We start from the raw sequence: 23,179 nt of genomic DNA, 5'->3' as shown, positions 1-23,179 counted from the left end.
GCCAACAAGTGGCAGCTACGCTTCATTGAAAATATCAAGTCCACATAAATAAGCCAGCTTAGGAGCACAGAGTACAAATTATTTTGATATGATTATCACAGCCTCCACCAAAACTACAGCTCCTACTGTAGGAGTAGACTACAGCTAACTAGCACAACACTGGCCAGCCTTGGCCACACCACATAAAGAACAGTGAGAATGACTCATTCCTTTCCTTTGGTTCAAGACCAATTTTAATTAGTCCCTCAGAGTGAAACTTTCTTCTTTAAGTAGGTTAACACCTTTGTTTAGGTTGCAGTCAATTCTAGTCTAGACCCAGAACACCTTTTCAATGACAGCATTTCTACGCTGAGATCTGTTTTTCATGGATATCTGAGAACAGAATATTTTTTCCCAGATTGTATGAGTTATTTTTCTTTCCCACATATATGGGAAAAACAACTCATACAATATATATATAGTTATATATATATCATGTATATTAGGTGATTCAGTCTTTTTTAAATGCCCTAAGTCCAAAGAAGAAAAATAACTGAGCATGAAATGGTATACCAAAGAAAGGGCCCTAAAGCCCCTACAACTATAATGTAGACATAATTATAAATCTATTTCTTCCTCCACTGAATAAACGTTGTGATAGATCAAAAAAACGTTGGCCTTTAAAACCAATTATCAACTATTGCATTTATACTTGGCTACTTCCTTTCCCCATTTCTCTTAACAACTATTCAAATCTGTCCCACTGTCCTCACATCCCATAGCTAATTTTCACGCTCTGATTTGGAACAGGGTACCATTCAAAACATGTAGAACTTTAGGCCTCGTCTCCCTAATACCATGTTTTCTGTATCCATACCTACTCCTTGCCTTCTTGCCCAGGGTTCTATCCTCTGTTATGGCAGAGCCTTTGACCCAATCCCCTCCACCAATCACCTTCTCTCACTTTGATTTTTAGTTTCTTCCTTTCAACCTAAAAACATGTCAGCTTCCATGAGGCACACTTCCTGGCTTTGCTTTTGCTCTTTGAACATTACCTTCCTTCCTCCCTTTTCCATTCTCATTTTTATTTCTCTTCCTACTAGGATTAAAGTGTCTGTTTTCCAATTGAAATAGTCTTATTTCGGGGGCACCTGGATGGCTCAGTCGGTTAAGCATCCGCCTTCGGCTCAGGTCATGATCTCAGGTTCCTGGGATCGAGTCCCACATTAGGCTCCTTGCTCAGAGAGGAGCCTAATTCTCTCCCTCTCCCTCTGCCATCCCGCCCTGCTCGTGCTCTCTCTCATTCTCTCTCTCTCTGTCAAATAAATAAATAAAATCTTAAAAAAAAAAAGAAATAGTCTTATTTCCTAGGAGCACATATTCTAAATACTTGGGTAACTTTCAAGTTGGAACATAATTACAAAAAAGAAACACTGAAGATGTTTAATTCATGTACCTAAATACCTTTTTTATATCTAATTTTGTTTGGTATGGTTTATATAAAGCTTGTCCACTCACATTTCATATGTCTTCCTTGTTCTCTTACAAGTCTAGTTGGCAGTACATTTTCTCTAAATAGAAAAGCAAAGTAGATACACACAAAAAGCCCTAAAAATCCTTTCAATATAATTTTATACCTGTTTATGAATATTATGGGAACATGATCAAAAAAACTTGAAAATCTTCACTCCTGCCTATTTTAGCAGTCCATGATACTTCTGCAAAGTGATTTCATTTAGTATTTTTTTAAATTACTCTTTAGTGCTATTTCCATTCATTCTGTTATTAATACTGGAATTAATTCTGTTAAGTCTGTTTCTCCAAGGGAGAAACAAATAAAGTGTTTGGACCAAGAAAACAAAAGCATAGAGATAGAAGATTACACCACACACAACTAACTCTCTTAACTATAGAGTATAGTGGCTCAGAGAATTTTCTGATCTAATTAATTAGGTCAGAAACAGGACCCCCTTTCCTTAATTAAAACCACATTATCTTTAGGAGGAACATGTTGGGGACTTAAGCAAAATCTCTATATAAACAAACTTACCAACATGTCCTGCACACTCACTAGGAAACAAATCATCATTGGCCACTTTTCCCTTTAGATGATTGATTCTCCACAGCAATGATTGCCCAACTCCATTGCTCACTCTAAATATCCTGAAGGCTTCTTTAAAATGCAGATTCCTGGGCTGCTCTTCCAGAGATTTTGGTTCTGTAGGTTTGAGTTAGGATACAGGAATCTGAATTTTGGCAAACACCCCACAGAGCTGATTCCAATAGAAACACTACTACAAAGGCCACACATGGAAAAACTCTGTTCTATAGTTATTTCCAGGGACACTGAGCAATCACAGCAATGCTTTGGACCCTGTTCATCGCCGACAGCCGTCCCTCTCATTTGTTAGCTTGTTCATCCATTCATTCACTGAAAAGCATTTATTGATTGCCTAATACGGAAGGGGAGGAACACCCATTTCCTGCCATCAGGAGTTCCTGGGGTGGTGGGGGAGACTAGCACAGAAGGTACGATGCAAAGTCAAGAGTGCCATGACCAGGCTGTGCCCACTTTATACAGTGTTAAAGAGGAACAGAGGGCACTAATCAGCACTCCCTGTGACTGTGAATAGCTCATATGGCTCTGGATCCATCAAGTTTGATGTATCTTTGCAAGGCACACACGGAGATCTCCCTTGGGAGATCTACACATTTAAGCCAGTCATTAAGGTGTCTCAGGCACTCCTTTGCTTCACTGTTCCATAGACATACAGCTTTACCACTGGGGTTCATTTTTTAGTTCTACGAATGGTCATCAGAAGCAATAAGCAAGTGGCCATATTTAGAGCTGAATTCAGTGGTAAAAGTTACTGTTGTTGCCTGGGCCCCAGAATGTTATCTTTTTCATCTTTGGAAAAGTACGATTAATTATATTAACCTGTAAAGAGTACTTAAAATAATGAATTCTCTTCTAAAACGCCACAAAAAGCTAAAATCATGTAAGCTGAAAGATTTAATTTTTTAGAACTCTTCCTTCCCCATAATATTTCATATGCAGAGATCACTGTGAAAATTACCTTTAAAGATTAATTTTTTTCCTGTACATGATTTTTGGATTCCAAAAAATGTCCTCTGAATAGGCTTTTAAGATAATAAGAGAAGGGGAGGGTATGTGCTATGGTGAGCGCTGTGAATTGTGTAAGACTGTTGAATCACAGACCTGTACCTCTGAAACAAATAATACATTATATGTTAAAAAAAAAAAAAAAAGAAGAAGATAGTAGGAAGGGAAAAATGAAGGGGGGGAAATTGGAGGGGGAGATGACCCATGAGAGACTATGGACTCTGAGAAACAAACTGAGGGTTCTAGAGGGGGCGGGGGGATGGGTTAGCCTGGTGATGGGTATTAAAGAGGGCACGTTCTGCATGGAGTACTGGGTGTTATATGCAAACAATGAGTCATGGAACACTACACCAAAAACTAATGAGGTGATGTATGGTGATTAACATAACATAAAAAAAAAGATAATAAGAGAATATACAGGGGACCTGACCAGACATCTCAAACATATCCAAACATAATTTGGATTTGTAAATGTTTCTTTGTCTCTGTTAATATTTTCAAAATCTCCATAGAATGCTGGAGATAAAATAGGAACAAATATATATACATTCAAAACCTTCACTCTTCTATCAATCAACCCAGGGGAGTTAAGAAAAGATGAGGAATTTTTTGAGAAAGATGCCATGTGACAGACTGTAACAGAGAGATGAAAAATGATGCCTGCAAATTTTCTTTTGCTTCAAAGTAATCCCTCCCCACATTTTCTCACAAATGGCATAAACATCTAAGTTGTTTTAAATTACTTTTTGGATACAAATTGAATATAACTATGTCCTGAGATTGGATCATACAGGGGCCTGGTTTATTCTGGAAAATTAGATGCCCTGGCATTTGGGATTTGGAGAACAATATACTAAACTACAATTTGAATCAAAAGTATCATTGTAGACCTGGGCAAAGAGCACAACTTCACAGGGACTATGTGACTGTTTTTAACAAATTTTCTAAAATTTTTGCAAATTTTCTACAAGTATGTGCCAGGCAGGTTATGGAATCCTGCTACAGTGGGACAGGGAAACTCAGTGACTTTGGGATCTGAACTACATTGCGAGGGAAGAGTGAGTCTTTACCACGGACTGCACCACACAGAATACCGATCTTATGAAGTGCTATGAGAATTCATTAACAACCTTCCTCATGAGTTTGCAAACATGACATTAATTTTAACCTAATCTCCCTAGATGCCCAATTCCCGACACCAACGCTCCCTCTGGTTGTAAAAAAGACTGAGTGCGAGATGTTCCTAGAGATTACGATCCTGTGCTCGCTTCGGCAGCACATATACTAGAGATTACGATCCTGATACCACAACAGCAGCTGAGATGTACCCACTAATGACTGTGGCTTGGTTCTCACTTGAATAGCTATTTTCCTGTAGATACCGGAAAGAACTGCTGATTGTAATGTGCCAGAGATGGGAGAAGAAGGCACAGCACATCACAGGACAAAAAAAAGCAACAGCAACAACAGCAAAAGCAAGAGCTGATGGCCAGTCGGCAGGGTCTGGCCCTGGGATACGTGTGCCTGGGAAGGCGTGTGCATCGCTGCACCTGCAGGATGGAGTGGGCACACACGTGCTGATCCAAGGCCATGCACCCCCCAGGATGAGAGAGGTGTCTTATGGTTATCTCCTCGGTGGCAAGCCATTGACCAGGAGTGGTGGATCCCAACCTGGAGAATGGGCAGTCTTTCACTAGATCCACACTGAGTGACTTATAGCCACGTCCTAAGCAGCCCCCCGAGGGTGCCTCCTGAACATTCACACCTCCAGCCGTACATCCAGCAGAGGCAGGATGCGCTGCTAAGCAAATTCCTATGTAAAATGCTTGATCCCAAGCTACTCAATTAACCACCAATAGATAGGTGAGAAGCAACGCTTGAACTCATTTTGGCAAATACCTCCTAAGAGTTTCAGTCATGGCCCAGAATACCAGATAGTAAAGAGCAGTTCAGAGATGGCTTATAAGTCAGGCACTGTTCTATTGTTCTGTCTTTATCAATTCATTGACACCTCTAACAATCCTTTGAGGTAGGCACCACTATCAGATTCTTAGTGATGGGAACTAAGGCACAGAGAAGTTAGAAAATCTGTCCAAGATCCCAAAACTAGTATGTGCAGAGGGAGCCCAGAGACCATGCTCCTTAATGCTATACCACACCTTCTATCTAGACCACTGTGAAGTTTGGATTCCATGCTGAGGATGATGGAAGGTCACTGGAAGACTTAAAGCAGGGAAGTAACATGATCCACATTTCTAAAAAAATCCTCTGGCTGCCGTGTGCAGAGTGGACTGTCAAAGGACAAGAGGACGGTCCACGATGCTTCACGCCCAGGCCCAACACCAAGCACTGGAGCCATAACCTAAACATGACCCCCTCCCCCCGTCTCCAGCTTTCCTGTGCAGACGGAGCTGCGGCAGCTATAAATAGCCAGCCTTAGTGAAAAAGGCTGTGAATCAATTCCAGACTCTCCAGTCCAATGACCCTGCGAGGTGACTCATCCACCTCTAAGCTCTCTCCAAGTCCAACCACCAGCCTGAATTTCACTCTCTAAGCCCACCATGCTCTTCCTGTCCCTCTCTTTATCCAAACAACTCCTGAAAGTCCAACTTTCCCACACCCAACCTTAATCAGTCAAAACAGAAAAGCTCAGATTCTCCGTCACTTAGTAACTCGATAAAACTTTTAATGCAACATATTTAATATATCACTGCCTTTAATCCACATGGGCCTTCTATTCACCAACAGAAGGATGCTTTATGTTTTTAGGCACAAACCATTTATTACAGGTACTAAGAGAGTAATACACCGCTTGAAAATGATGTTGCCAGGCAGCAGCTATTAGATGATGGTAAAATCCCAGAACTTTGAGAAAGGGCAGACCTGAATTTAAATTCCATCTGTCTCATTTACTGGATCCATAACCTTGTGCAAGTCTTAAAATGCATAGACTCCATTTCTCTAATCTACAAAATGATAACAGCACCTAACTCAGAAAGCTGTGAGGAGTATTGGGTACAGTACTTGAACCTAGCACATATTAGGAGGCTACGTGCGTGGGGTTTAAAAAATTTTTAATCCATTTCCTCCTTCTTTCTAAGAAAATTATGTTTTTCTTTTAATACCCAAAAGCACAGTTCCCCAATCTCATTTCCTTAGCTTTTACTTTTTAAATTTCTTTTAAATAAATTCATTTTATTCTAATTTCTCATAAATATATATAAGTTAAAACAAAAGCATGCTAATTTATGTTTTTAGAGACTGCTTTCTTTCTTAATCTGGATGCCAAATGAGCAGACAGAAGTGCAGTCCATACATACAATGATAGCACATTATGCTATTACACACAGAACACAGTCTCTCACACAGAGTAGATCAATCTGCACAGTTCTTAAGTGGAAGGTCACTCAAAGCCTAAAATTCTGTCAATGACCTTTAAGCTCAGCTTAACAAAGAATGAGCAGAGATACCTTCATCTCCCTACATAATGAAACTTGGATTGTGAATACCGTGTTTAACTGGGAAATCTCTCTTGTGGCACTATGTGTGTTAAAAAGTTGCCAGGAATGACAACGAGGTTTTGATTATATATCTATCCCTCTTTCTCTCTTCTAATGATTTTTTTAATACCATACATATACTAAGCTCTCACTCAAAGATAATCCTTTTAATACTAAGTGAAGTTTAAAAGCTCCAGATCTTTCAAGGATGTTACTTTTACATGAACCTAATAGCTGCAGATTCTGAGAAATGTACAACCATTATAAAATATAAAGTTCAGCACAAAAGCACCCTTCGATTAGGGGTAAATCACATCTTTGATCTTAGTAAGCTCATACAATAAGGATCAGGAACTATAATAGCTAACTTGATATAAAGAAGGAGGTTACCCTCATTGAAGTAACCAAATACTTATTGGAGCTAATCCAAACTCAGTATGAAAATATTAGTTGGAAGTATGTGAGAGCGATCTTTCTGGAACATTCATTGCTACTAATCCTAAAGAAAAATTTTGCAGATGTGCCTACTCTCCATGGGTCCCTCCCCATAATGGCTTGATCAGAAGATGAACCACTTTCCCAGAGATTAGACTGCTCACCTGAATCCTTACTAAACCATCAACTTACTTTTCATTAAACTAGGTATTTATCTATGTTTCCAAATGAGGGCACTACTGGGTCCAATACACCGTAGCAACGGTAGCATCCTTGGCTCTCGAGCACCAAATGCCAGTTGCGTGCTATATGACAATAAATAAATAAATAAATAACATCCTCACCCACCTTGAGGACCACTGATTGGCATTTTGTAGCCAAAAAGTAAATTTTTTCATTGAAAAAGGATTAGGATAGAACTGAAATTTTGCCCTGGATTCATCCTGTCTTTTAAACAACTAGAACAGATTTCAAAGCTCTATAGAAAGCTGGGTCAGTTTACTACAACTGCCACAAGAAAATCTTAACAAAAACATTATTTTATTCTCAAATTAAAGCTTTGTTGTGTATGGGGATTAACATAAGAATAAAAATAAATAAATAAATATACAAAATTTAAAAAAAAAGCTTTGTTGTAAGATTGCTGTTAAATCAACAGTTTCTAAAATGTGAATGTCTATGAATACTTGTCCATATAAACATTACATTACAAATAAATCGGCGTTAACATCTCATTCATGAGAGAAGAGCTTTAAAATCTGACCAAAAAAACACATTATTATCCAGGGGCATATAACCTGTCATAAAATCTATTTAGACTCAATCAAATGACATTTTAAGAAACATTATTGTAGGTAGGACCTGTACTTAACATCACAGTAAAGTACTTCCTTTGAAACCAGGGGGCTCTAGAAATTCAGCAAAAATACTACATCTTTATTTGTAAAAGTTTTAAATTTTTTTAAAGATTTTTATTTATTTATTTATTCATTTGACAGAGAGAGAGAGAGCAGAACAAATGAGAGAGAACATGAGTGGGGGGAGGGGTAGAGGGAGAGGGAGAAGCAGACTCCCCTCTAAGCAGGGAGCCTGATGCAGGACTCTATCCCAGGACCCTGGGATCTTGACCTGAGCCAAAGGCAGATGCTTAACTGACTGAGCCACCCAGGTGCCCCTTTTTTGTAAAAGTTTTAAATGTTTTAATCCCAGCACTGATGGATGTCAAGTTGTCAAATGATTAAATGTGATAAGCACACCACATAGTTTGTTAATGACTGTCCTAATCAAGCTGGAAGGGGACCATGTTTAAGAATGTTTCAAAGAGAAGGGCAGACAGAACTGTAAATCCCAAATAGTTGAACTCAGAAATCAGGTGAAGGTAGAACTCATTTCACAGAACTTTCTAATTTCTTACCTCATATAATCCCAAAGAGTTTCTCTCTGCCTTTGTCAGGGTTGAATTCATCATCATTTCAAACCAGATTTAGGAAGCAGCAAGAAGAAACACGTTCCATTCTCCTTAAAATCATATACCTGGCCTACCCACTTGGCAATTTCATTCATAGAAGAGTCCAGAACTGCAGTCGGGCGGGTCTGGAGTCCTAATGTGGCTTTGAGAGCTCTGTGGGTCCACCTCACTGATGCTTCTCCTCCTCTTTCCCAAAGTTCTAGACATGAAATCCTAAGTGGGATTTGAGCAGACCTCTACCAGGAGACTCCTGTCCAGCTAAGAAAACACTGAGAGCCACTCCCACTTTTCCTCAAGACTGTCAGGCATCCTAAATGAAAAAACACAGCCTATTAGTGTCCCTTAGGCTGAGGCAGTCATGGCCACACCCTGTAAAGGGTACAGGATGCAATCGCCCCATCCTCCCCTCGCTTCCTTCCTTTGCTTTTTTCCACTGGGAAAATGCCAAAGAATGAGCTATGTGTACACACACACACACACACACACACACACACACTCATACAGAGTGAGTGTCAACAAACTGACTGTTATCACAGAGAAGGGAGTTTTCTGTCTGATTTACTAAGAATAGAGTGGTCATTATCAGGAAACTCTAATTTACTACTATGATTAATCAGATATAGCATTCATTTAGGGTATTGAAAGAGGCTTACAGCATTCTAACTAATCCAGAATGAAATTTGTGGACTTGTGAGTTCAAACTGTAAAAATCAACTAAAACTTTTTGAAACATTATCTAGCTTTAATGAAAATCCAAAACTGTGGTTAGCAACCCTGAAGTTATCTCAGGTGTCACTTTTTTTAAGATTTTATTTATTTATTTGAGAGAGAGAGAGCGCGCACAAGCAGGGGAAGCGGCAGGAGAGGGAGAGGCAGACTCCCCACTGAGCAGGGAGCCTGGTGCAGGACTTGATCCCAGGACCCCGGGATCATGACCTGAGCCAAAGGCAGACGCCCAACCTACTGAGTCACCCAGGCGTCCCTCAGATATCATTTTTAATGCAAAAATGGATGCAAAACCTCAATCTAGCTGTGCTCTTGTCTTATCCAAGGAAGAGGTTGTAGTGGAAGAATTTCCAGATGAGATGCATTGTTATTTAATGGAAATGGGGCCTCCTGAAGCTGGCCCACCCAGGGCGGCTGTCACAGTTATTAAGTGTTGGTTGAATAGGTGAATGCAGTCAAAGGCTGCAAGTCCATATCTTTCCAGCAAACTTCCAGGAAAGCAAGATAAAATATCCTCATTAGTCACTATTTTGTTGTGAAGTGAGACAGACCGGATTTAAATTCTGTGCCACATTTGGTGGATGCAATTTTCTCTCTACCGTTTCCTTAATCCCGACATTGTTTGTCATAAAGCTTCCAGGGGCCACGGAGCTTGAGGCTGGTTCTACAACAGACCATGGGGACACAGCAAGCCTGGCACTCAGAATCACCACCAGACCTCTTCTGATGTGTAAACTCTGCCCAAGCTTAGAACAAACCAAGATGCTGACATTGGGTGGATTCTTGGATGTGTGCTAATAAACAACAATAAGAACAAGCATGTACAAAATGCCCACAATATACCAGGGACACATCATAGATGCTTTTGAAATAGTCTAATGAACGGCACTGTGCTCTAAGGCTGAGGTCGATAATGTTATTAGGCCTACGTTACAGATGAGGAAGCCGAGGCTCACAGAAAGGAAGCGATAACAAACAGCCAGGATTTCAGGGTTGGATCTGAATGGCACCCAAGCCCGAGCTCTTTTATGATATGCTGCCTTTCTCAGATAACACTCTGGAAAATGGCAGTCACCTCACAAATTCAACTCAGTCACCAAAAGGAGGTTAGGAAAAAGAAGTCTAGAAAGGATGAATTCATTTCCTTTTATTGGCATCAAAGGTGGCTATAGCTTATGAACGAAAAACTTCCCAACAACGTCAGCATCTCTGTTTTCATCTCCAGTCAAAAGTGTATAATCTTGAATGCTTGCTTACTTCCTAGTTATGGAACAAAAATTCTCCATGGGGCTGAAGAGAAGCTCACCTGATGCTCCCACCACTCTGGATTCCCACACCACGATTCTTTACCTTCCAAATATTGTAACATTTGCCAGATAGGCCACTTCAACTGAACTCTAGGTTCTGGTCCATCTATGTGTCACCGATGTTCACATGTGTCAAACAGGCTATTGTCCTATGTAAAGGAAACCTATGTCCCCACAGCACACACCATTGTCATAAGAGACCTAGATTTCCAAGTTGATCAAGACACTTATAAAGTGGATCAAGCGAGGGGCGCCTGGGTGGCTCAGTTGGTTAAGCGGCTGCCTTCGGCTCAGGTCATGATCCCAGGGTGCTGGGATCGAGCCCCACGTCGGGAATCCCTGCTCAGCGGGGAGCCTGCTTCTCCCTCTCCCTCTGCTGCTCCCCCTGCTTGTGCTCTCTTTCTGTCAAATAAATAAATAAAATCTTTAAAAAAAAAAATAAAGTGGATCAAGCGAGGTTAGATGATGTTGGAGCTTAGACTTAAGGCCATCACATATGTGTACCTTTTCATAGAGATGGTCTTTCTTAAACAAGGGAGTTCAGCAAGGACTTCTTCAATCACAGTAGACTACTGCATTGAGAAGGCAGAGCCAGAAGAGCATAGTGTCAGACCTCGAAATTTATATATGCTATTCCTTTCTCCAAACCACATCTCTGTGTGAAGAAAGACCTCAAAAATCAACAGAACAAATAAAATGGGAAGCACATCAATACCAAATTTGCATACATATGACATCTTAACATTTTCACTCGCTACAATAGCATATGGTGCCAGGCATTGGGAGATAGTTCTGAACAAGACAAACACAGCCTCTGCTTTTTCTTGCAGAGCTTCTATTTTAGAGAGAGGGAGAAACACTAAATAACAAATACAAAACGAATTCTTTGGTTACTATTATGATACATGCTACAAAGGAAAAAGAGGTCTTAAGAGAATGCGGGAGTTGCTGACATGACCCAGACCAGAAAGTAAGAGAAATCTCCCTCAAGGAATTAATGTGGGAACTAAGCTCTGAAGGATGGATAAGGAGGGGAGGAAGAGAAAAGAGAGAACATTCCAGATAGAAGAGCTGTACAGAGGCCCTAGGGTGGGAAGGAGCTTTCAAGGACTAAAGGAAGACTAGTGTGACTAGAGCACAGAGGGTTGAAGGAGAGATGAGGCCAGTGAAGGAGGGAAGACTAGAAATTTTAAGCATCAGTGTAGAGGGAGAGAAAGGGAAACTTAAGAATAAGGGAATGGAAATTGTCCCTTTATCTCCTCTCCACAAGATCTTCTCCTGAAAGCCAACTGGTATCACAACTGTCAACATTCAAAGTTACTGATCTAACAAGGATGCTCGTGGGTGAAACTATGCTTTGTGGATGTTGAATGTATTAATCACAGAACATTAAAGACATCACTTAACTAAAGTAGCTTATTCCCAAAAGCTCACAGAAGGAGTAAGTCATGGGAATAAAAGGCAGAGCAGAGGGAATATAGTCGGTGATACTGGAATAGGACCATATGGTGACAGATGGCAGCTACACTTGTGAGCACAGCACAATGTATAGAGAAGTTGAACCACTATGGTGTACACGTAAAACTAATATAACATCGTGTACCAACTGTACTTAAATGAAAAATTTAAAAAAAGAACGAATAAGCTCCCCCCTCAAAAAAAGAGTAAAGCAAAGAAGAGCAAAGACACAATTCTTAGATGACGATACAAATTGGCAATGGAAAAATTCAGCAGCGTCTCTTCCATCTATCTTTATGTGGGCATGAAAAACACAAAACAGAATCAAGGTTAGCACATCAGGAAGGTACGACCTTTTTCCTGAAAAGCCCATTATGAATTTCCTCTGTGTTTATGCAATTTTGCATGTCTCCGAGTCTGACATCACTCATATGCCTTATTTAGGTCCCGTAGCAAGTGTCTGCCTGTCTGCTGCAACTTTTACTGGAGGCTTTTTCTTCTGACATTGTGTTCATTCAACAGCCAGATGAATGCTTGTCTCCTCATGGCTTTGTTTTCAGATGCCCCAAATCTTCCAATGGAAATACACATCATTCTGTGTATAAATCGGAAAACGTTTGAAACTCCGTTCAAAAATGAGACAGCTGCTAAAAGATCCCTTGAACCTCAAATAAAAATCAGTTGACACATGCACAGGAAACACACGGTTTTTTAAAGTTTAGCTTAGAAACTGGTAGGTAATCAAATTAAATACAAATAATAAAGGCTGTTATCTGTTACCTATTACGCACTTACCACATGCCAGGCACTATGAGTGTGTATACACACTCCCTCATTCAATCCTCAGAGTAACCTTCTGGGCTAATCATGACAATCCCTAAGAAAACTGAGGGACAGAGAGGCTGAATAACTTGCTCACACATAGCTAAATCCCAGGGCAAAAAACTAGCTGAATTTCAAATCGAGGGGCTGCATGACATCAAAGCTTATCCACACATTGCCCACTATTATACAGCTTCCCCCCAAAATAATTAACTACCTTTTACCAAGTGACAAGACCTATGCTTGACATTTTAGAATCATTCACTGATAGAATTCTCCCAGCAATTCTGAGAGGTGCTATTATCCCTAAGATAAGGGAAGTGAGCTTGGGGAGGTCTGGTGACTTGATGCAGGGCACACAATCGCAAGGCTCAAAGGTGCAGAGGAAGATTTTCAAGAAGCCTGCTCAGTTTCACAACAGCAACATTTCTGAAGAACTCTGAGTTCAATAAGAGTAAGTATGGGCAGGCGCCTGGGTGGCTGAGATGGTTAAGCGTCTGCCTTCGGCTCAGGTCATGATCCCAGGGTCCTGGGATCGAGTCCCGCATCGGGCTCCCCGCTAAGCGGGGACCCTGCTTCTCCCTCTGCTTCTCTCTCTCTCTCTGTCTCTCATGAATAAATAAATAAAATCTTAAAAAAAAAAAAAAAAGAAGTATGGGCATATTTTCTTAGGGTTTTGTAGTTTTATCTGGGAAATTATCATTATGCTTTGGAAGATAGTAATGTCCCCAAAAGACTGATTTTCTCATCTTAGGTGGCTAAGAAAAATCCCTTTATTGATGTCCACTCAAGCAAAATATCAGGACTGTGATCCACTGCTTTCATAAACAAGAATAAATGACCCTCATTTTTCTAACAGACTGATACACACAAGCAGATGTAATGTGCCAAACACATGAAAGGTATATACAAATAAGAATAAATGTGGTTTTATTCCTTTCAGTAATTTCCACAACAGGATTAAAGAACCAGCTATAACAGCATCTCCTTTATTTGACTGACCCATACCTGGAAGCTTGAAGGATGTATTTCTCCTTATGGGTGAATTTTGTATAGATATCTAAGAATATTCTATTTTTACTTACTGATGAATTTTGTATTAACCCTATGTTAATGTACCATTAATGAAATATTAAGGTGGTTTATGTATAATCCCACCTCACTCATTGAATTCATAACAACTGTTTAATTACGTGGCTAATGGGTTCTGCAGCTATGCTATTTATTATTCCAAATAAAATTATATTGTAAAGAAGGGTGAATATAAGAATAGATTTTAGGCATGTAACACTCTGAAAATAAAATCCCAATAAGGAAGGATATAAAATTATTTTATTTGTATTCGTATGTTGTTTCTGTCTGTAAAATGAGAACACTACCTTTTTCCAGCTATGCTATGCATATGACTAAGAAAGCAATGAACTCAATAATATATCCTGAAGATTCTCTGCTAAAAGCACATATGTAGAGACTCTACTATATCCACACAGGGAACATTTTCAGGATTTTTTTTTTTTTTTAAGATTTTATTTATTTGACAGAGAGAGACACAGCGAAAGAGGGAACACAAGCAGGGGGAGTGGGAAAGAGAAAGCAGGCTTCCCGAGGAGCGGGGAGCCTGATGCAGGGCTCAATCCCAGGACCCTGGGATCATGACCTGAGCCAAAGGCAGATGCTTAACAACTGAGCCACCCAGGTGCCCCACATTTTCAGGATTTATCATTTACCACCATAGCGCATGATGTAGAATCAAATAATCACACAGATTCCCAAACCCCAGAAGAATTCTGATATAGCTGGTACTAAAACTCCACATTAAGAGATACTTGTCTACAGTCTCAAAATCTAATTAGACCATACATTAACATACGTGTATATGTGAATGTCACATTTGATTTTGCAAATGTGTTTTATTAGACAATAAAAAATAGACATGCATCTTTGTACCCTACCCTTACAGCTCTCATGATGATTATGATCAATCCATTTTAAAAGAAGAAAAAAGTGAGTATAACAGGAAGACAAGCAAGTGCAGAAAAACACGAAGACAGAAAGGGATGCTAACATGAGAAAAAAAGTTTTTGTTTGTACATAAATCTAGAATAGTACTCCTCAAAATATAGGCTATGGATAAGCACTGGGCCATGAACTTACTGTTAATGATCTAAGGACAGAAACTGAACATGAGCCTTTAGCAACTTTTTTTTTTTAAGATTTTATTTATTTTTGACAGAGAGAGAGAGAGCACAAGCAGGGGGAACAGCAGAGGGAAAGGGAGAAGCAGACTCCCCACTAAGCAGGGAGCCCAATGCGGGGCTCGATCCCAGGACCCCGGGATCATGACCTGAGCCGAAGGCAGACGCTTAACCATCTGAGCCACCCAGGCACCCCAGAGCCTTTAGAAACTTTTACAGAAATTTGCCAGAGTAATTTTAAGTCTGTTCAATAATAATAATAATGAAAATGTGGACTTATATTTTATAGATCTTGTTTTTATTTCATTTCATTTTTCTTTATTTCATTTTTCTAAGTTTATTTTTATTCTATTTCACAAAAGATCGGTGTCTATGATGGAACTGAACGACCACAGGGAATCTGAGAAGCATTGAGGGCTCTAGATGGTCTTGCTCCATCCAGGGAGCCCAGGATTGGATACATATGGCTTTCTGTGATACCATCTCAAAGGCTAGCAGCCAGAAAGAATTTATTGAACGGATGTCTGCAAGAACATCCTTAACTTCTCATACTAGCTCACTCTGAATCTGTCGGCAATATATGAATCTACACACTTTTGTGAATCTGTCAATTTTTCTTTTTAGCTTGTACCACCTCTTAAAATAACACTTCAGTAAAATTTCCTAAAAAACTACTTTCAATGCATAGAACAGCACATTGCACTTATAAATGTATGTCTCTCAAATTTCAAACAGACCCTTGGATTTTAACATTTGAGAACTCCGTGAAGAACATCATCATATTGATACCCCATCCCTGAGTCTTTGCTCACATGAATCCATTGTTGCAGGCTGCTCTCAGAAAGTAGGTCTTTAAACTGCTTTGGTCATCCTAGTATTAGGTCCTTATTAGCTATCTAATGATTTTCATATTTGGCAATGACACCAGTAATAATAAGCACAAAGTCTCAATACATTATACTTTCAAGTACATGGGATACAGATCTCATTTTGCAGCTTTCCTGCTTCCTGGTAAACCGAATAATAATTCTCTCCTTTATTGAGACTTGCATTAGAGACAGCAATAAAGTTCAATTCTAGACATATTCTCACAATTCCAGCTCAAGTCAGTATACTCCTTGGTGGCCCCTGCAATTGCTACTTTTGCCATGTGAGTGTTGCCAAGAATAACTTTTTCTCCTCCAAGTTAAATATGGTGTTTATAAAAGGTGTGGGGCAGAGACTCTGGCAGCGTGTATCTGTACACACAACAGACAAAGTCACAATAATAGCAACTGTGCTCCTACTTGCCAAGATCTCTAGGCAGGAAAAATGAACAAGGAGGATTTTTTTCCCTAAATAATTGTGTCCCCTTTTTAAAGAGGATAAAGTCAACCTTTAAATATGTAAGTTCGTTCTGTAATGTTTAAAAGGTATAAGTTAAGTCATATACTAAATTTATTCATTATGTTTTCTTAACATGCTTTAATAGAATTTAGGATATTTAGTCAGTCACTAACTCTCTAATAGCTTGTAAGTACAGTATAGAATAGCACTGGTTCTGCAGCCCAAATAGACAGCTATTAGCTGTGTGACTTTGCCAAATGATCAACCTTCCTAAACTTTAGTCCATCTATAAAATGGGGACAATACCAATGCATAACCAGCACAATTTTGAGAGGACTGGAAAGCTAAGTACAGTAAGTAGACAGTGCCTGGCAAAAAAGTATTGACTAATAGTCAATAAATTCTCAGATATTAGTGCTGTTATTCTCAACAGAGAAGACTCTACATCATTGAAATACCTGGAGAAGTTTTTAGAATTTTATTTTTGCAACAAATACTGACACTAAGTAGATACTGCCACCAGGAAGGCAGCTGGCTGGATGATCTGACCCCCGGAGTCTCCCTGATCTAGGGTATTTGGCATGATTAAACTGGGCACAGATTCAATACTTTCACTAAAATCAAAATAACATCTTCAGAGAAAAAGAGTTATGTTAATGCCTTTTATTGTACTACATACATTTGTTTCAGCAATCACTTTGGGAAAGGTTAAGTGAAAGCAGATAAAACTAAAATCACAAGACATCTTTGTAAAAGTAGGTGGCATTCATCCAAAATGCCTTTCCTGGAACAAACTGTAACAACTCATTTCACTCCCGCCCTTTCCTACCAAGCTATATTTAAGGGTCTGTAAGCATTTCCATCACAAATTGCTGTCATCAGGAATTATAATTTTACCTTCTAATCTGTTTTAGAGTTTATAAATAAACATCTCAATAAAATTTTTAAAAACTATTGTTTTTTAAATTTAAAAACTCTTCAGTAAAGGATAATAGTACAATGGGGAAAAAAAAAACAAAACAGAAACACCAGAAAAGTAAGGATTATTTTACACATGAAAAAAAAATTATCTGCCATGGCTTAATAAGCAAAATAAGACACCTGTTCTAGAAATATGTGCCACCTAAGATTATATAAATTCAGTGATCATTGTGTCATGATCTGTAAAAATCAGAAACTATGTAAATATCCAAAAATAAATGTATAGGTACATTATGGCACTAGCCAGCCATATTAAAGAATATTATGTTGCCATCACACAATGTCCCCAAATAATTTTTAATGACATGGACAATGTTCATGATATAATAAGTGAAAAAGCATACTGTAGACCATATGCACAATATGAGCTTAATAGGGTTTAAAAATACATATAGGGCATCTGGGTGGCTCAGTTGGTTAAGCAACTGCCTTCGGCTCAGGTCATGATCCTGGAGTCCCTGGATCGAGTCCCGCATCGGGCTCCCTGCTCGGCGGGGAGCCTGCTTCTCCCTCTGACCCTCCCCCCTCTCATGTGCTCTCTCTCTCTCATTCTCTCTGTTTCAAATAAATAAATAAAATCTTTGAAAAAAAATACATATAATATTTCCACCAACACAAAGCTTTCTTTTTCTCCATGTCTTCGTCAACACTTATTGTTTCTTGTCTTTTTGATTTTTGCCATTCTGACAGCTGTATGGTGATCTCTCATTGTGGTTTTAATTTGTATTTCCCTGATGATGAGTGATGCTGAGCATCTTTTCACGTGTTTGTTGGCCATCTCTATGTCTTCTTTGAAAAAAAAAGTCTATTCAGATCTTCTGCCCATTTTTTAATCAAATTGTTTTGTTTTATGGTGGTGTTGTATGAAATTCTTTATATATTTTGGATATTAGCTCCTTAATGGATATATCATCTGCAAACATCTTTTCCCATTCAGTAGGTTGCCTTTTTGTTTTGTTGATGGTTTCCTTCGCTGTGCAAAAGTTCTTCAGTTTGATGAAGTCCCAATAGTTTATTTTTGCTTTTGTTTCCCTTGCCTTAAGAGACATATCTAGAAAAATGTTGCTACAGCTGATGTCAGAAAAATTACTGCCTGTGCTCTCTTCTAGGATTTTCATGGTTTCAGATCTCACATTTAGGTCTTTAGTCCATTTGAGCTTATTTTTGCATATGGTGTTAGAAAGTGGTCCAGTTTCATTCTTTTGCATGTAGCTGTCCAATTTTCCCAACATCATTTATTGAAGAGACTGACTTTTCCCCATTGTATATTCTTGCCTTCTTTGTCATAAATTAATTTACCATATAAGCATGGGTTTATTTCTGCACTCTCTATTCTGTTCCGTTGACCTGTGTGTCTATTTTTGTGCCAGTACCATAATGTTTTGATTACTATAGCTTTGTAATATATCTTGAAATCTGGAATTGTGATACCTACAGTTTTGTTTTTCTTTCTCAAGGCTGCTTTGGCTATTTGGGATCTTTTGTGGTTCTATATAAATTTTAGGATTATTTGTTCTAATTCTGTGAAAAATGTTGTTGGTATTTTGATAGGGATTGCATTGAAGCTGTAGATAGCTTTGGGTAGTATAGATATTTTAACAGTTTTTGCAGAACACAGTATGGAGGTACCTCAAAAAATTAAAAATAGAAATACCATATGATCCAATAATTCCACTACTGGATATCTACCCAAAGAAAATGAAGACACTAATTTAAAAAGATATATGTACCCCTATGTTTATTGTAACATTATTTACAATAGCTAAGATATGGAAGCAATCTAAGTGTCCCCTGAGAGATGAACGGGTAAGGAAGATGTGGGTACACAACACACACACATTACACAGCCATAAAAAGGATGAGATCTTGCCATCTGTCACAACATGGATGGACCTAGAGGGTATTATGCTAAGTCAAATAAGTCAGACTGAGAAAGATGAATACCACATGATTTCTCTCACATGTGGAATCTAAAAAACAAAACAAGTGAATAAGCAAACACAAAAAAGCAGCATCAGACCTATAAATACAGAGAACAAATTAATGGTTGTTAGAGGGAAGGGGATGAGTTGCTGGGCAAAATGAGTGAAGACATACATACAGGCTTCCAGTTGTGGACTGAGTAAGTCATGGGAATAAAAAGCACAGTGCAGGGAATATAGTCAATGATACTGTAACAGCACTGTATGGTGACAGATGGTAGCTACACTTGTTCTGTGCATAGCTAGGACATCTAGAGAAGTTGAATCACTATGATGTACACCTGAGACTAATGTAAACATTATGTGTCAACTATACTCAAAAAATTTTTTTCAAAACACACATAATATTTATGAAAATAAAGTTGTAAAAGGAACACACTAAAATGTTTATAGTAATTACTGCTTGGCAGGAAAACCTAAGCGTTTCTTATATTGTTCCATATTTTCTAATTTGTCTCTAATGAACTTGTCCTACTTTAATAATAAGAAAAGAGAGGCTTCAATCTGGCTTCATGTGACAGAAAAATATAGAAACAGTAATACAGAAAAAAAAAAAAACTCAGTTTGGCATCTCTCTCTTATCTTTCTATATGCCCTGTATTCTCCTTTCTAATCTATATTTAATAATAAACTATTCTGACATGGGAAAATATTGCTTGTATTAAAGTATTCAAACTCAAAGGAAGTTTTTATTTGTCAAATGGAGCTGCCAAAATGTGACCTTGTAGCTAACCACATATTATCAATAACCCACGTCTCAAGATGCTGAAAATCACAAGTATCATTCATCATAACGACACCTCTGGGGGACAAAACATAAATTCAAGACACATCTAATAAAGGAACAGTAAGAAAAAAATTTGAATCAAAAGGTGTCACATGAAAAGTAGTTTGAATCTAACTGAGTTTAAAATTATATTCAAAACTTCAAGTACTCTTATAGTCATCAACCCAAAGAGACCTGTTCTAAATGGGTTTATGACATCAGTATAAATCAAATACAAATATAAAATTAGTATGTCAATTATACCTCAATTTTAAAAAAGCAAAAATACCCTTCCTGTGTCTTTATACATCGGCTACTATGCAAAGTACTTTCACATATGCTCTTTTTAAAATCTTGTCCTCTTACTTCAATTTTTTTTTTTTAAGATTTTATTTATTTATTTGACAGAGAGAGAGATAGCGAGAGCAGGAACACAAGCAGGGGGAGTGGGAGAGGGAGAAGCAGGCCTCCCGCCGAGCAGGGAGCCCGATGTGGGACTCGATCCCAGGACCCCGGGATCATGACCTGAGCTGAAGGCAGACACTTAACGACTGAGCCACCCAGGCGCCCCCCTCTTACTTCAATTTTAAAAAATTTGGTTTGGGGACACCTGGGTTAAGCCCCCAACTCGATTTCCTCTTGGGTCATGTTCTCAGGGTTATGATCTCAGGGTCATGGGATGGAGCCCCACATGGGGCTCACCACTGGGTTAGGAGTCTGCCTGGAATTCTCTCTCCCTCTCCCTTTGCCCTCCCCCACCCCCAACCCCGCTCTCACATGCTCTGTCTCTCTCTCTAAATAAATATATAAATAAAATCTTTTTAAAAAATCTGGTCCACTTGGAAACACTGTCATATCTAATTCCCAATATCGGTCTATATTCTTTGAGGATAATAACCATACTTTATTAATCTTCATACTGCTAACAATCATCCAATTTTGGAAAATATCCGATACATGTTTTTGATTAAATAAATAAGAACTGATTCTCTATCTTAGTTTTTATTTCCCACAAGCTGTCTTAAACATCGTAAGAGTGAAGCACTTCATAACCTACTGGTATCCAAATTTACATATTCAGGAGCAACTGCTAAAACAAAAATTTGAAGACATACTAAGAGTGGAACAGACATAAGCCACATCTAAGTAACCTCATTATGTGAGAAGTAAAAAAAAAAAAAAAAAGGAATCTGATAACAAAACATAAAATAATTTTTCATTCTTTAGGGGAAAAAAAACAGAAAAGAATTACAAACTCTATAAAGACTACGCTGATGATGCTCAAATTTCATTGGTAGGCCAAGGAAGTTTTAACATTAATCTCTAAATCAAAAAGAAACCAAGTTAGTTGAAGCTACATACTAGTTAGTGCCAAGGAAAAGTAGCTTAGACTTTTAGTGATAAACAATGAGTAAATTCTACAACTCCTGAAGAGAGACAAAAAGAGTTTCAAATATAAGCTAAAAGGCAAATTATATTACGGTTCCTTTTAATTCTTCATCTGCTTAAGACTTTGTGCTATAAAGACTAGTAGTCTTAATCTAAAGTATTAAAATTTACCTGCGTGCAGACTGCAGATTTTCCTGAAATCGCCTCAAAACAATTAATGCATGAATGAGGCAAAGCTTCCGTTTTACAAAATGATCACGCAATAACAAATATTATACTGAAAGGGTTTAAAATAAGCTTTTCTCCCCATTTCTTGCCAGCAGATTAAATCAAAATTGCTAAATCAAAAGTAGAAAATGTGGATCAACTAAACTATTGAAATACAGAAAAGGAAAAAGGAAAGAAAACCAAGAAGCTTGTCTCTCTTTTTTTGGTACAAGTGTATTCTGATGCATTCTCACACAGCATTTTTACAATTATTTGAAAACCAAGTTCCATTGCTAATACTGTGTTCAGATTACTTTTTCACTCATTACTCTGAGAGTAGCAAAGTCACAAAAGCCTCCTTTTGGGTCTTTATTGGGACCAATTAAGAGCCCAAGCTCAGGAGTCAGATTGCTGAGTTTACATCTGGACATTGCTATGTCATCTTTTTGTCAACTTGGCCAAGTCATTTAAACTGCCATTGTACAGGGCCAAAATAGTATACATAGTGATATAATATGCTACACACACACACACACAAATTTGCTTTTATTTATGAAAAAAAAACAAACATGGAGATGATAAAGAAAAAGCCACCACAAATGGTTACCTGAAGAAAATGATGATTCAGTGTGGAGGTATCAGGGATAAAATATAAAACTGCTCTTAAAATACCTCCTTATGGGCGCCTGGGTGGCTCAGTTGGTTAAGCGACTGCCTTTGGCTCAGGTCATGATCCCGGAGTCCCGGGATCGAGTCCCACATCGGGCTCCCTGCTCGGCGGGGAGTCTGCTTCTCCCTCTAACCCTACCCCCTCTTGCGCTCTCTCTCTCACTCTCTCTCTCTAATAAATTTTAAAAAAAAATCTTTAAAAAAAAATACCTCCTTATATAGTTTTTCCATTGGCCTAAATGGTACAGTTTGGTATTTTAAAAACCATGTAATTCATTAAAATAAATACAAAATTTTTTAAACACATGAGTTCATAATGATATTAAAATATACATAGCCACTCATCAAAACGAAAAATCTGATGATGAGTGATGTTGAGCATCTTTTCATGTGTCTGCTGGCCATCTGTATGTCTTCTTTGGAAAAACATCTATTCATGTTTTCTGCTCATTTTTTAATTGGATTATTCATTTTTTGGAAAATACAAATCAAAACTACAATGAGATATCTATCACCTCACACCTGTCAGAATAGCTAAAATCAACAACACAAAAAACAACAGGTATTGGTGAGGATGTGGCGCATGGGGAACCCTCTTACACTGTTGGTGGGAATGCAAACTGGTGCAGCTACTGTGGAAAACAGTATGGAGGTTCCTCAAAATGTTAAAAATAGAACTACCCTAGGATCCAGCAATTGCACTACTAGGTATTTACTCAAAGAATACAAAAACATGAATTAAAAGGGGTACATGCACCCCAATGTTTATAGCAGCTTTATCTACAATAGCCAAATTATAGAAACAGCTCAAATATCCATCAACTGATGAATGGATAAAGAAGATG

General features: G+C 38.4%; 1 protein-coding gene across 5 annotated transcripts in view; it reads right to left on the bottom strand.

Moving 5' to 3' along the window:
* HECW2 (HECT, C2 and WW domain containing E3 ubiquitin protein ligase 2) overlaps positions 1-23,179 on the bottom strand; it is a 357,760-nt gene that overhangs the window by 150,909 nt on the left and 183,672 nt on the right. Inside the window, exon 1 of one of the 5 annotated variants that reach the window (XM_035007495.1) lies at positions 8,453-9,316. The exons of the other annotated variants lie outside the window; for them this stretch is intronic. The gene's annotated coding sequence lies outside the window, so the exon portion shown is untranslated. Of the gene's footprint in view, positions 1-8,452; positions 9,317-23,179 lie in introns of those variants that run through there. 5 annotated transcript variants of the gene reach the window in all.

Source organism: Mirounga leonina, unplaced genomic scaffold (genome assembly GCF_011800145.1).
Source record: "Mirounga leonina isolate KUSES-001 unplaced genomic scaffold, KU_Mleo_1.0 Mir_151, whole genome shotgun sequence".
Taxonomy (NCBI): domain Eukaryota; kingdom Metazoa; phylum Chordata; class Mammalia; order Carnivora; family Phocidae; genus Mirounga; species Mirounga leonina.
The sequence above is the reverse complement of the archived record's forward strand: the minus strand, read 5'-3'. Positions and strand labels throughout refer to the sequence as shown.